The sequence below is a fragment of the Dreissena polymorpha genome, chromosome 2 (assembly GCF_020536995.1).
Source record: "Dreissena polymorpha isolate Duluth1 chromosome 2, UMN_Dpol_1.0, whole genome shotgun sequence".
NCBI lineage: Eukaryota > Metazoa > Mollusca > Bivalvia > Myida > Dreissenidae > Dreissena > Dreissena polymorpha.
The window spans coordinates 98,931,337-98,947,075 of record NC_068356.1 but is presented as its reverse complement, the minus strand read 5'-3'; the positions used below and the strand labels follow the sequence as shown (position 1 = coordinate 98,947,075).

Below are 15,739 nucleotides of genomic sequence, written 5' to 3'. Positions count from 1 at the left end.
TATGTCTAATTAATGATAATTTTATGCATTAGCAAAGATTTAACGAGAAAAACTGAAGTTTAAGTTGAACTCAATTTGCTATTGGAAAACGACGGTAGCCGTTTAGACGTAAGCGGGGTAGCTTACGTCTAATTATTTGGACTATTCGTGCCTCTGATATTTGTGTAGGGAGGCATTGGACGTTTCGTCCCACTGATAATATATAGACTGATAGGTGTGAATAATACCGTATTGATGTGAATCATAACGGGACGTATATTTAGTATTTACTGTTAATTACAACCGTATTTTAATAATTCATATGATAATACAGGGAATAATCTACATGCACGTCCCGCGTCTATGGTGCACAAATATCGAAATAGACGCATAGTTTTTAAATATGTGCGACTCGGACGCATTGCTAAAACGAATCCGTTAACGCATACGCGAATCACAATAAGTAAGGCCTAACAAAAAAATATGTTTGTTTCCACTGACATGGCCTAAAAAATTAGGGTAGGTAGGTAGGCAAATAATTTTATTTTAAAAAATATTTTTTTTTTTAGAAAATGTCGTACATGGTGCATCTTCTTCTCATTTTTTTGTGTATAACTGTATGTACAATAAATTTGATGATGTATGTAATGCAATATGGCTTTATTTAAATGCTTTAATGAAATAAAAACTTGCTGTTCATTAATTTTGCATTTGTTGCTTTCCTTATTTCCGAGTTTAATGTTGACTTCTGGCAGCGGCTTTAATAGTCCATTTTATTACCAATAAAAGGCATTACTAAAGTTGCAGTAAGCTTGACCCTAAGTGTCTATAGGGATTCAGTATTAATTATAATTGACGAAAAATAATGTATCCGAAAACGACAGTCCGAAAAATTGTACGCGTTTGCCACATTAATTAAAATGAGCATATCGTTTGACTGCAGACATTGCAAAACTTAGCAAATATACAATATGGTTGCCATATTGCTTTACAATAGCATTTTTATGGGTAAAAAACAACTTAATTATCACCTTTTAATTTCAAACGATTATCGGCAAAAAGGTGTAACATCGTCGAAATAGAACTAATTATTTAATTATCATCCTTTAATTCAGATCGATAGTCGGGAGAAAGGTGTTAAGTAATCAGCTTATAAATAATTTATTTATTGGTGCGCTTCTTTTGATTTGCTAATCTTTAAATACAACGTTTGCCATCGGCCGCTATATTGTTGGCAGACGACAAGATCAACTGACTGTGTATTCCAAGTGTACAGTGTCTGCGCATGAATGACCCAATATTATGTGTGAGCAAACTCATTGCTGATCGCCTAGCTACCACGTGCGCTTCAATAACAATAAAAATGATATGCGGATAACGTAGACAAGTTTGACAAGTTTATTGACCGTCGCCGAAAAATACGCGGTCCGATTTTTTTCGAATTTTGGGCTCAAAAAAGATTAGGACCGGCGGCAAAAAATTAGGTAGGGTCGGGCCACCGGAAACAAACAACTATTTTTGTTACGCCTAAGAACCATCTTGGGTATGAGTCAAAAGTGTAGCGATGAACGCTGAGTTTAACCGAATTCTCCACTTTCCAATAGACCATAAGACCGTTGTAGACTGGTGACTTCCGGTTTCAACATAATTCGGATATTCCGTTACTGCCGTTGTAAAAGCAAATTGTCAATCCATCCTTTCTGGTAAGAAAATCAACTATCATTTAAAATAATATTGGAAATAATCGTTGGATGTGTTTGATAACTATTTTTAATATGTATAATATTGATTTTGATGTGTTGTTAGCCGTATGAATAACTTTTTTGAATACACAATAATCGATGTTTATGGTGGTAGGGGTAAAGTATATTAATGTTGATTTATTGAATAATAGAACTGTGTGGAGAATTTAACCACTATAACCACTATAGCAATATGGCTGTAAAACAATACATTAATACGTATCTGATTTTTTTATTACATTTAACATTATTGGTTATAATATATTGTATGGTAAACAACAGTTGACATATACATGTAGCTACTGGAAATAAAATGTAATTATTGTCACTGTGCAGCTTAACATTTTTTTTCTATTTACTTAAGGACACTTGTGTAGTAAAATTATTATACCAAATATTAAAATTCATATTATTAAACTATTATACTTCATTTTTATTTATATAATATATTGTCTATTTTAAGATATCGGATGCCACATGGACCATGGTAGTGTGCAAACTACTATTACACCTAAGAAGATTCAACATATCAGACAGACATTTTCTTGCGCTCCACAACATACATTGTAGAACAGCGAATTGACATTAACTTCCAAGAGATGCGTAGCCTAGAAAACATCTTTTGCTGGACATAATTTTATATGATGTGATATGCAACCTTAGAATGGCTGCTATTCCTTCCAAAGCTTAGTTTGCAAGGCTGCTCAGCATATTTTGTTTGAGGTACTTGCTCATATTCTTAATTTGTTTGTATACACGTGTTCATCTATATCATAATCATATATTTTCTATAACAAATTCTATGTTAATATATATGTGATCATGCAAATTATCTGTGCAACAAGCAAAACCATTTAAAACCAGACATAGTATTCAAGTCATTCAAATTCAAAATGAGTTATTGGCTCAATTTTTCATCAAATAATTTTATGGTTGTAACTACCCTTGTCAAATAAAAACGCACTTTTTACCAAAACACACATTTAGCGCACTTAAAAGTGCGTTAATTGTGTGTTTTTTGTTAATATGTGCGTTTTCAGTGATCAAAAGTACATTTAAGTGCGCTTTTTGTGCGTTTTTGCTTTTCAAGTGCGTTATTTTAGTGAAAAAGTGCGTTTTTTGTGTGTTTTCTTCATCTGTAAGTGCGCTTTTGAGTGTAGATGTGAGCAAAATGTGTGTTTTTTATCTAAGAAGTGCGTCTTTTATTTAGGAAGTGCGTTTTTTGTGTGTTTTCTTCATCTGTAAGTGCCCTTTTGAGTGTAGATGTGAGCAAAATGTGTGTTTTTTATCTAAGAAGTGCGTCTTTTATTTAGGAAGTCCGTCTTTTATCTAAGAAGTGTGTTTTAAGGTTTACAGATGTGGGTTTTTTCTCACAAAAGTGCGTTTTTCTATTTTGATGTGCGTCTTTTTTAAGCATAAGTTAGTCTTTTATTTCATAAGTGCTTTTTTATCATATGATCTGTTTTAAAAGGATGTATCTAAAAAGACACATGTTTAACACACTTCTTAAAAAGTGCGTCTTTAACAACCGTTTAGCAAATGTTGTACAGAAATTGAACAAGAAACAAGATTGTTGCAGGCTCTAACAATTTATTTACATCAAATGATTAAACATAGACATATATCTCAGTAACCTGTAATAATATAAGGGGCAGTTTGAATAATTACTGGTTGTCCATATTAACCTGTTTAATGTTTACATACTTTATCATACAATTTCAATGCATACCCTATTCTTTACGTTTTAATCTCAAACATTTCTAAAAATTTCCACCTAAATCAGACTGTGTGTAACTAATTAAAAATATTGAAAGTGTCAAAAGTATTATGTGGGCTTGATAGTATCAATTATATTTCCTCAACATAAATAAGTATTTGAACTTTCTTATACTGATATTTATACCCTAATACAATTAATGTCTACCACATTGACCATAAACATACATTTTAAAAGGCAATTAAAATAATATTTATACTATTAATATTATTTGCTAAAACCATTCAGCATGTTATATTTAAATATTTACAATTAAATATAATGTGTTAAGGGTGCTGTGTATTATTCAATAAATATTTTGGTGTTGAAATGACTGCCTTATCAGTATTTCTCAAATTATGCAATTTTTGGCTTAGACACAGCATGGTATCAGATAAGAGAATAGCCAGTCCCTATCAGTCCTCCATCTAAGCCTAACTAAGGGGTGTTGATATACTTTTGATTTGTTCAGGCACCATCTATTTGAGAACCACAGATAGGAAGTTATTTTTTGAAAACAAGCAGCATCAGCAACTGACTTTAAGCTAGAATTTAGACTTATTATTTTAGTGTAAAATGTCTTGAAATACTTTCAGCATGAAGTATTGTGTGATGAAAAAAATGTGTATTTACTACAATGTGTAAATCAACAATAAAGGAGATTAAAAGTGGGTGGTTAAAGACATATAAAGTGATATGGTCTAGTTCAACAACTGCCTGTATTTTTGGAATACTGAAGAACAGTCTGTTGTAACAGGTTCGTATTTTCAATTCTGCATCCCTTTTTTATTTAGTTTATTGAATTAATAATGATCATTATCATATTTATGTATTGTCACTGGGAAATGTAAATGGATGAGTAAATGTAATGCAATTTTAAAGAAAAACAACACCATTTGAATTATTATGGCTGTATTTTATGGTTATTGTCATCTTAAAGTTATTTATACCTATTTTTGGTCATTAATGAACAGATTTTTCCCCCATATTAAATGAGAACTTTTAAATTTATAGGTTAAACCCCATGGAAAGAATGTGCATCATCGCATCGCCTGCCAAAAAAGGGAGCAAAAAAGAGACTACCTGATGTATGGACTTGAATACCAGGTTTTACCCTGCACAAGCTGGCCGACATGAGAAGAACAGGAGTGGGAAAACCGCGCCCTCTCCTTGACCAAGAAAAGCTGGATTTGTTTAGAGGTAAAACTATACAGGGTACTGGTTATTGTATTTTAAAGGTGTCACACTTCCGACCAGTCCACACAGCAAAATGAGACCACGTATCTTGGTACATTTTCGAACAGTATTTTCTATCAAACGTATTTATTTATGAAAAGCGTTAAGTCACATGTGATCAGGGGATTAAAATTGCAAAATAAACAACCAAAAACAACAAGCAAACAAACTAGTTATCCCCACGCTTTTTGAAAAAAAGGTGGGGATATTGTGGTGATCTCCGCCGTCCGTCCGTCTGTCCGTCCGTCTGTCCGTCTGTCCGTCCGTCCTGGCCACTATCTCCTCCTACACTAAAAGCACTAGAACCTTGAAATTTACACACATGGTAGCTATGAGCATATGTGCGACCCTGCACTATTTGGAATTTTGATCTGACCCCTGGGTCAAAAGTTATAGGGGTTGGGGTGGGGCCGCGTCAGAAATTATCACTCATTTTTTTAGGTTATTTTACATTTACTTCTTTATTTCTACACCGATTCACTTCAAATTGATACTGGACCTCACCTATGACAATACGGTCAATCTCAACCATGCATGGCCCCATTCCCAACCCTGGGGCGCCCCGCCCACATAGGCCACACCCATCAAAAATTTCCATTTACTATAATTTTTTCATTTCTACACGGATTCACTTCAAATTGATACTGAACTTTTGTTATGACATTAGGGTCAATCTCAACTATGCATGGCCCCAATCCCAACCCTGGGGCGCCCGCCCACATAGGCCACACCCACCAAAAAATTCCATTTACTATAATTTTTTCATTTCTACACGGATTCACTTCAAATTGATACTGAACTTCTCTTATGACATTAGGGTCAATCTCAACTATGCATGGCCCCATAACCAACCCTGGGGCCCCGCCCACATAGACCACACCCACCCAAAATTGCCTTTACTATAATTTCTTCATTTCTACACCGATTCACTTCAAATTGATATTGAACTTCTCTTATGACAATACAGTCAATCTCAACTATGCATGGCCCCATTACCAACCCTGGGGCGCCCCGCCCACATAGACCACACCCACCCAAAATTGCCTTTTACTATAATTTCTTCATTTCTACACCAATTCACTTCAAATTGATACTGAACCTCTCTTATGACAATACGGTCAATCTCAACTATGCATGGCCCCATTACCAACCCTGGGGCGCCCTGCCCACATATGTCACACCCACCCAAAATTGCCTTTTACTATAACTTCTTCATTTCTACACCAATTCACTTCTAATTGATGATGAACTTCTCTTATGACAATACGGTCAATCTCAGCTATGCATGGCCCCATTACCAACCCTGGGGCACACCTAGGTCAAACATTCGGCGTGGGGATACGCGTCGGCCTCTGCCGCGCCATTTCTAGTTTTGATTTAAATTTATAACTTTTATAGCAACAAGATTACCATAACAGCAATATTCAACACTTACATTATAAAATATCTTTCAGGACCTGATCAAATGAGATCATGCACGAGACGCATCGCGCAAAGGCCATGACAGTATAATTGTTGCAAAGAAGTTTGACCGGCTAGTGGCAGACTTGGAGAGAAAGATGAGAGCTGCACTCCGCTGCCTCAAAGAAATGCTGAAAGGCCTTGATTGATATGCATCTTTCTTATGTATATAGCTGTTCGTGTGTATATACTGTACATGTTATTATAGTATGCTATTATTTTTTGTTTATTTATAATCAAATTATGTTTATATTTATTTCATCAAATTGCCATTGATATTTAATTACTCATGTATGTTAAAAAATGTTGGTGTACATTAAAGTATAAAATTGAATTATCTTGTAATTATTAAAATACACAAATATATATGTTTATATAATTATTGGTTTTTATTGCATATCTGAATTAAAAAAAACTTTTAACAGCATATAATTGAATCAACTGTTAAGGCAAAAGATGCACCTTTAACGCACATGTGTGCTTTTTGTGAGTGCGTTTTTTGCTGCCATTCATTTGCGTAAATTGTGCGTTTTGTGTGGGTTATAACTGCGCTTAACGTGCGTTAAATGTGCGCTTTTTGTGAGTTAAATGTGCGCTTTTTTATTTAAAAAGCGCACATTTAACGCACATAAAAGCGCACATTTAACACACGTGCGCTTTTATGTGGGTTATAACTGCGCTTTTCGTGAGTTAAATGTGCGCTTTTTAAATAAAAAAGCGCACATTTAACTCACAAAAAGCGCACATTTAACGCACTTAAAAGCGCACATTTTACACACATAAATGGCAGTCAAAAACGCACTTATAAAAAGCGCACGTTTAACGCACATTTAACGCACATAAAAACGCACTTTAACACACATGTGCGCTTTTATGTGGGTTATAACTGCGCTTTTTGTGAGTTAAATGTGCGCTTTTTAAATAAAAAAAGCGCACATTTAACTCACAAAAAGCACACATTTAACGCACTTAAAAGCGCACATTTTACACACATAAATGGTAGTCAAAAACGCACTTATATAAAAAGCGCACGTTTAACGTACATTTAACGCACATAAAAGCGCACATTGAACACACTTATAAAAAGCACACGTTTAACGCACATAAAGCGCACATTTATCCACAAAAAGCGCACATTTACTTGTTTGTTTGTTTTTGTTAAAAACTCACTCGGTAAGAAAAAGCGCACAAAAAACGCAGTGCCAATACCGTCACGTTTAACGCACGCAAAACGTACGTAAAACGTACATTTCACACACTTTTTTGAGAAGGGTATGTACATGAACTTTCAATTAAAAAAATGATTTATTTGGTTGTCAGTTTTAATGTGGTGTGTGTTATGTGTTATATGTTTACTTATTAATATTATTTACATGTTTTGCCTGCATATAATGTACTATCTATATTTTTTTCTTTTCAGGGAGGAGATGAAAGTATCTGAAAGCAGACTTAAAGTGATATCTTGATATAAAATGAACAGTTTACAGAAATAGAAAATGTTAAAAAGTGTCACGGAGTAATGTTTTTGTAACTCTTTTTTTTAATGGACCAGCCTTGACAAACTACATACCAGGTAACTGTTCAGTGGAATTACATAATCGTTCAAGTATTGCAGTGAAAGAAAAAAATCAAAGTAAAGATTGAATAAAAAAATAAAAATATCATCAAACATTTTGACAAATCAAACAACATTTCATGTTTATTACTTGGTGCAGTGGTAATAAGATCTTGCAGCCCCCTTTTATGACTGAGGCTGTTGAGTATTTTCATTAAGCATCTTTAAGTATTTTCAGATATTCAGGTTTCATTTGATTTATTCATGTATTACCGGTAGTACAATTTAATATGTTTTTTTGGTATAGTAAACCCCAAATTAAAGACATTTGTATGATAACTTGTTAAGTGTTAATTGATTCTTTTATATGTTTGTATAGCAAGATTTGCAAATTCAAAAATTGACAAGTTAAACTTACTTTGTGAATACTGCTGTACTTTTATATGAAGTTGATACTGAATAACTATTGTATTTAATATGTGAAATTTGTATGCTTACTGTTATGTAATGAAATAATTTATGTAGTGTTTATTCTGATATATTAAAGAAACCCATGTGAGCATGTTATTGTAAACTAAAGAAACTTAAATTAAAAGACCACAAACAAGCATCATTGGGTTTATTATTATTATTTTATCCTCCGCCATAGGAGGAGGGATATAGAATTGGTGTTGTCTGTCCATCTGTATGTCAGAAACTTTTGGATGAGGAGAATTGTAGTGCACAAGAACCATAACCCTACACTTTCTTAAATCAGAGTTATTGCCCGTTGTTGTTTGTTTATGATGTAACTTTTTCAGGACTCTACATGTTGTATCTCAAATACTATAGAAGATTTCTACATGAAACTCCATGTTTTGTGAGGATTCTACCATACATCAAGGAATTTGCACCCATCCATATACACAATTTTAATTGCGGGTGATACAAATTCAAAAACAATTCTTTTTTTGTTATGAAACCACTGTTTTATTAACATGCATAATCAGATTGCATATGTATCTCATCAATAACAGTAATAACAAAGAAGCAAAAAACACGAATACATGTTTACACTTATGTTAATACATACACTTTGTTTTGATTATGCAAAAATAAATATAAAATGGTTTGCTTATAAAGTTCTTTGAGATAAAAAGCTTTCAATTAACACCAGAGTCCTTGTCTGTCTGTCACTGCGGTTGTAATATTTGACTGGCTGCATAACGACACCTTCCGTGATGTTTGATGGTGTTCATGTACCTCTTACAAAGCTTCGAACCTTATATCCAGTAACAAATCGTTCGACTTATCCTTGTCAAGTCTGAAAACAACAGAAGAATAGCACATTTTAACTGGAGTGCTTTTTACTGTTTTGTCGTTTATTTATACAAAAATTGTGTACAAATAACAAAGCAAAAATATGATTTATGATATTTAAAAATGTACAATACAGGGTAAGTGAATATGAAGTAAATATTATATTTTAACATAAAATATGTTTGTTTAAAAGAAAACAGATAACAATTCAACAGGTTGGTATATTTATATCTATGTTCAGTCAGGGACATTTACAACATATGTCCCTGGTTCAGTTCAAAATAAATTATTTTGAACACTGCACCCCTCCCAATACTGTACCACTAAAAAATCTAATTCGGCTGAAAACCCATCGAAAGACAATTACTTGAGTGAATATACACCAAATTCAATATAATTTAGGTAACATATCCTTCATTATCTGACAAAATGATACATACTGTATTCACCGAAGTTGATTATTTTCGTTATTGCGCAAGAAGAATAAATGTTTACGTTTAACCGGAAGTCACCAGTTGGTTATGCCGAAATGAATGATGGGTTACTGGAATATAGCAAATGCAAAGTGGTATGTGTGTGCACTATTTATCATCCTATTTATGTTATAGACAAGTTAATTGTTATTGTTTACATTGGACTTGTTTGTGCATGCGCTGTCAAAAGCGCTGGTTACTGATACGTAAAATATATGCAATGAGTCATTTTTTTCATAAGAAAATAAGTCAGAACTTCTAAAATGAATTCTAAAACACAATACATTAATCAAGAACTATATCACACCACACCAACATCGGCTTTGGAATAAATTGTATTGTTATTTGTTGTAATAATTAGCGTAAATGATCAACATCATAAAATTCTTATTTGATTTGGAAGCCATAATGCGATATCTACAACCTGTCAAATGTTTTGTGACAGAAATAAAGTATTTTATTGAACAACAAATAAATTTTGTGAATTAATATTGGAAACGTTTATTTTCAATGAACCGCCATTTTGATGAGTATTAGAAATATGCAAAAACTTGTTTAGTTTTTTGTTCCTTCTATATTATATGATGCATTAATTTAGACAAAGAAAGTGATAAAAAACACACACGACTGCATGCATTTTTCAAGGTTCAAGATACAAGTGAAAGCATCATTAAGCTTGCTTAATTACTGGACAAACACCTTCCAACCTGTTGGGGGGGGGGGGGCACATTGGGTCACTAATGTTTATGACACTCATATTGATAGTTTGACAGTAAGTATCTGTCAATCAAAAGGCCAATTAAACGCCAGATTACATGTGTAGACGCGTATCATTATGAACACATGCAAATTATTTTTAAAGTAGACACACTAATGTTTATGACACTTGTGTTGATAATAAGTATCTGTCAATCAAAAGGCAAATTAAACGGCAGATTACATGTGTCGACGCGTGTGAACACATGCACATTATTTTTAAAGTAGACACACTTTCCATTTGTGCATTGAAATTTTTGTGTACATTCATGTTTGACATGTTGATTTCATAACTTCACATGCTTAATTAGCTAAAACAGAAATAAAATGTTATGTTTTATATAAAAGCTATATAAAAGGTAATTGAGTTTCAGTGTGTTTTGAGGATTAAAATAATTGTGGAAATATCAGTAATTTTCAACACAATCTTTCTATATAGATCAGCGTTATGCCAACCACCTTTTGCCAACCAGTGGGCAGAGTCTGCATATAGCAGGTGTGCGTGAGTCGTGGTGACGTCACTCATTAACTCGTCTCCAAAAATAACGAAATATCCCTTTTAGACGTTCTGAAAGCATAAAATTATGATGAAAATGGTATATCATGATATTCAATTAATATAAAATAGAATTTGCAATGTAATATTATAAAATATGAGAATACCTTGATTTTTGTTATTAAGCGAGAGCTTTTTCCGCCATTTTGTGCGTACGATGTACTTTTGTGATCACGTGATTCCCCGCAGTGTAGATGCAACTTGATGAATTGTACACTGCACACTCATTTTTGGGTCACTAGGTCAAAGGTCAATGTCACTGGGACCTCTAAAAAAAATTCGGACAAGCTTTCATTTATTCTAAACAGCACCTGCAGCCAAGCCTTGGCACCTGTAATGCGTTGCTTTTGTTTATATGTTATTTTAGCGACTATAAAGCATTTTTGACATTGTCTTTAGTAAACCTATAGTTATTTGTGAACTCGTGTTCAACATTCTATAAATTGAGAACTGTGAATATAAACATATTTTACCTGATACTATTGAATTGTTACCACTCGTGATACAATTAGGAAGGTAGATATTGAGAATAAGGACAACTGTTTACGCAGTGTTTTTTTCACCATTTTGGGAATGGGGCTAGGCCCCTTTGAATTGGGGAAATTTGCGGCGTTTTGACTAAAATTGGGAAATTGGTGTTGTTGTTTTGCAAAATATGCTTCAAAATTGAGAATAAAAGAGTGTCCAGTATTATATTTACTATGGTTGAACTTGGATGGGAGATAACAAAATATTGAGATCTAAATTTTTTTTTGTTGCAAACCTTCCATTAGGAATTTTTAGCTTCCATTTGGGAAAAATATATACTTATTTCCATTGGAAATGGGTCTGCTTACCCTTCCCAAATAAGTGTGTAAAACTCGAGTTAAACACGAGTTTTATCCGTGTTAAACCAAGCGGTATTGGCAGTTGGTTTTTAGTGGGTTTTGGTATGTTGGTTTTTGTGAGTTTTGGTAAGTTGGTTTTTTCTGTGTTAAAGTGGGTATTTTTACCAACTTGGTTAAAACTGAGTTAAACACAGAAAAAACTCACTTGTTACATAAATGTGGGCTTTGGTAAGTTGGTTTTTTGTGAGTTTTGGTAAGTTGGTTTTTTGTGAGTTTCGGTATGTTGGTTTTTTGCGAGTTTTGGTTAGTTGGTTTTTTCTGTGTTTAAAGTGGGTATTTTTACCAACTTGGTTAAAACTGAGTTAAACACAGAAAAAACTCACTTGTTACATAAATGTGGGCTTTGGTAAGTTGGTTTTTTGTGAGTTTTGGTAAGTTGGTTTTTTGTGAGTTTCGGTATGTTGGTTTTTTGCGAGTTTTGGTAAGTTGGTTTTTTCTGTGTTTAAAGTGGGTATTTTTACCAACTTGGTTAAAACTGAGTTAAACACAGAAAAAACTCACTTGTTACATAAATGTGGGCTTTGGTAAGTTGGTTTTTTGTGAGTTTTGGTATGTTGGTTTTTTGTGAGTTTCGGTATGTTGGTTTTTTGTGAGTTTTGGTATGTTGGTTTTTTCTGTGTTTAAAGTGGGGTTTTTACCAACTTGGTTAAAACTGAGTTAAACACAGAAAAAACTCACAAAAACCAACATACCAAAACTCACAAAAAACCAACATACCAAAACCCACAAAAAACCAACATACCAAAACTCACAAAAAACCAACATACCAAAACTCACAAAAAAACAACTTAAACACACTTCTGTCTACAATAGTGTGTTTAAGTTGGTTTTTGTGAGTCTTTTGTTCGCTTAAGGGATCATAAAATTTTGCTTGTTTGACCTGTAACCTTTGTAAAAAAAAATATTTACACCTTAATGGTAAAAAGGTTATTTGAGATACAATCACAACAGATCATTACAAGCCCCATGTGATTATAAATAAAAGACACACACAATTTGCAAAAAACAATGTTTATATTAAAAAAAACAAATAATGTGAACATTTTTACAGTGCATTTTTAACAAAACCAGGAAAACATCTACCCAAGATACATTATCACAATATGCGAGCACATTTAACATAATAAGTTAAAATAAATAACATTCTCCCCTTTGGGCTACCACAGGTAAAAATGGGAGGAAGGGTATGAACCATGATTATATACAGTTTCAGTTAGTGAGGGGTGATACAGAGGATAAAATTAATAATAATTGTTTTTAACTGTGTTGGTGGTACCGGATTTATAAAATGACAACATTAAGGAATCCTTCATCCTATCTTTTCCTGGAATAGCCCTTTACACATATTTACACCTATGAACAAAGGAACATATTGCTCAGCACTACACAGTTTATATATTCTCCCCGCAGTACATGACACGAAGCCTCCTCAAGGCCCATCTCATGTTCTCTTCCACTGTTGATATGGGCAGGGCAAACTTTTTGGAGATGACAACTGAAATGTATATGAACAATCAATGCAGGATTTTACTGTACATTACAGTATTCAAAAAACATATAAAAGTTTATTCCACCCAAATCAAGTCTGATCTGAATGACTTGATTTTGGTGGAATAAACTTTTACATCAATATCATCAGTTCAGATATCCCATTTTAACATCATCTACATTAGAAGGATTTCAAAAGAGGTTTTTGAAACAAGGAGGCAAATTACTGTTGCTTGAATTTTTTATATCGTTCAAAATGAGAGCTTGATCGTTAACTTTATACTGAGGTTATTTTTGTCTGCCTATGTGTTAAATTCTCAAAACTTTTATACACAAACACAATTTTTAGTAACTCTTAAATTTTAGCAGTAGTATTAAATTAACGCAAGACAGATTATGTGCTGGAGTCAAATTTGAATCAATTGCATTATGTTTGTTTCAAAATGAATATGGAGGCAGTAGAACACCTATATATTTAAATCCCCTTTTTCCCTATAAAAAAGAATCATACCAACCATGGCGTAGTGTTCAGCAATCAGGAGACCCTCTCGAATCTCCCCCTTAGGGGAGGTTGAACAGCACTTCATAGAGCAGTCACCAGCTGATCAGGTCTGAAAACTATACTGTCATGGCCTTTGCGAGGTGCGTCTTGTGCATGATCTCATTTGAGATCAGGTCCTGAAAGATATTTTATAATGTAAGTGATAATATTGCTGTTATGGTATATCTTGTTACTATAAATATTATTAATTTAAATCAAAACAAGTTTGTTTGCTTGTTGTTTTTGTTTGTTTATTTTTGCAATTTAAATCCTGTGATCACATGTGACTTAACGCTTGTCATAAATAATTAAAAGAAATTACGTGTGGTAGAAAATACTGTTTGAAAATGTACCAAGATATGTGGTCTCATTTGGCTGTGTGGACTGGTCGGAAGTGTGACGCCTTTCAAATGCTAAAACCTGTATAGTTTTACCTCTCAACAAATCCAACTTTCCTTGGTCAAGGACAGGGCTCGGTTTTCCCACTCCTGATCTACTCAAGTTGGCCTGCTCGTGCAGGGTAAAATCTGGTGTCAAAATCCATACATCAGTTAGTCCCCCTTCTGCTGTCTTTTGGCAGGAATATTCTATCCAAAGAATCTTCCAATCAATGTAAATTTCACCTTGGGAGTTTAACCTTCAAATTTAAAATATAAAAGTTTTCATTGAATATGTGGGAAAGAAATCTGTTCATTTATGACCAGAAATAGGTATAAATAACATTTAAGATGACAATAATCATAAAATACAGCCATAATTATTCAAATGGTGTTGTTTTTCCTTATAATTGCATTACATTTATACTTATCCATTTACATTTCCCAGTGACAATACATAAATATGATAATGATCATAATTAATTCAATATAAAACTAAATAAAAAAGTGATGTAAAAATGAAAATACAAACCTAAAACAACTGTTCTTCAGTATTCCAAGATAACAGGCAGTTGATGAATTCTGAGACCATATCACTTTAACCATCCACTTTGAATCTCCTTTGCAACATACTTATTGTTGATTTACACATTGTAGTACATACACATTGTTTTCACCACACAATACTTCATGCTGAAAGTTATTCAAGACATTTTAAACTAGAATTATAAGTCTTAATGTTACTCAATTATACCTTAAAGCTCAAAGTCAGTTGATGAAAAACCCCTTTGTTTTCAAAACATAACTTCCTGTCTCCAGCCAATCAAAGTCGCTTGTTTTCAAATAGATGGTGGCTCAGCCAATCAAAAGTCTATCAACACCCCTTTGTTAGGCCTATAGATGGAGCACTGATACTGTGATAAGAATTAATGTTTATGATTTAATTGGGGGGGGGGGGGGGGAGGGCTAATCTCTTATGTGTGTCAGCCAATTACTAAATCTGAGAAATATCTACTGATTTCAACACCAACATATATGTATTTATTGAATAATACACAGCACCCTTAGCATATTATATTTAATTGTGAATATTTAAAAAAACATGCTGAATGGTGTTAGCAAATAATATTAATAGTATAAATATTATTTATTTTTATTGCCTTTTAAATTGTATGTTAAAGGTCAATGTGGTAGACATTAATTGTATTGGGGTTAAATATCAGTATAAGAAAGTTAAAATAGTTATTGTTTTTATGTTGAGGAGATATAATTGATGCTGGCAAGCCCACATAAGTTTCCATATATTAATCAACACTTTCACACTGAAACTAGTTTTATTTATTATAGAAACAGTGTCACTCTCCCCCTCAAAAAATGAATAAAAAAAAACACACTGTAAGTCTATTGAATTCTCCAAAGAACATGAATTAAATGGAAGTATTCACATTTTTATAGATGTGTGATTGTTCTTATAATATATTTAATATTTATGTATTGATTCAAAGTGAAAGACAAACAATTTCATATTCAGGTATAAAACTAAGTTTGAACATTTTAAAAATTTTATAGTATCTGTGAACCTGTGATGTTCTGAAAGAGCAATTTTTATCCAATGTTTCCTTTAAATTATGGG

The 15,739-nt window shown here is 33.0% G+C and overlaps 1 protein-coding gene and 2 long non-coding RNA genes across 4 annotated transcripts in view; 2 read left to right on the top strand and 1 right to left on the bottom strand.

Annotated features, from left to right (window-relative positions):
* The window catches only part of LOC127869932 (uncharacterized), a 204,165-nt gene that overhangs the window by 98,459 nt on the left and 89,967 nt on the right, over nt 1-15,739 (top strand). The window lies entirely within an intron of this gene.
* On the top strand, nt 4,044-6,508 carry LOC127868231 (uncharacterized). Its single transcript, XR_008043994.1, has 3 exons — nt 4,044-4,234; nt 4,492-4,677; nt 6,168-6,508. It is a non-coding gene; the product is annotated as an uncharacterized LOC127868231 (long non-coding RNA).
* On the bottom strand, nt 12,826-14,732 carry LOC127868225 (uncharacterized). Of its 2 annotated transcripts, none has more exons than XR_008043983.1 (4): nt 14,639-14,732; nt 14,164-14,366; nt 13,700-13,866; nt 12,826-13,195 (listed from the first exon to the last, which is right to left on the bottom strand). It is a non-coding gene; the product is annotated as an uncharacterized LOC127868225 (long non-coding RNA). The 2 variants fall into 2 exon arrangements; XR_008043984.1 differs by having other exon boundaries at nt 13,704-13,866.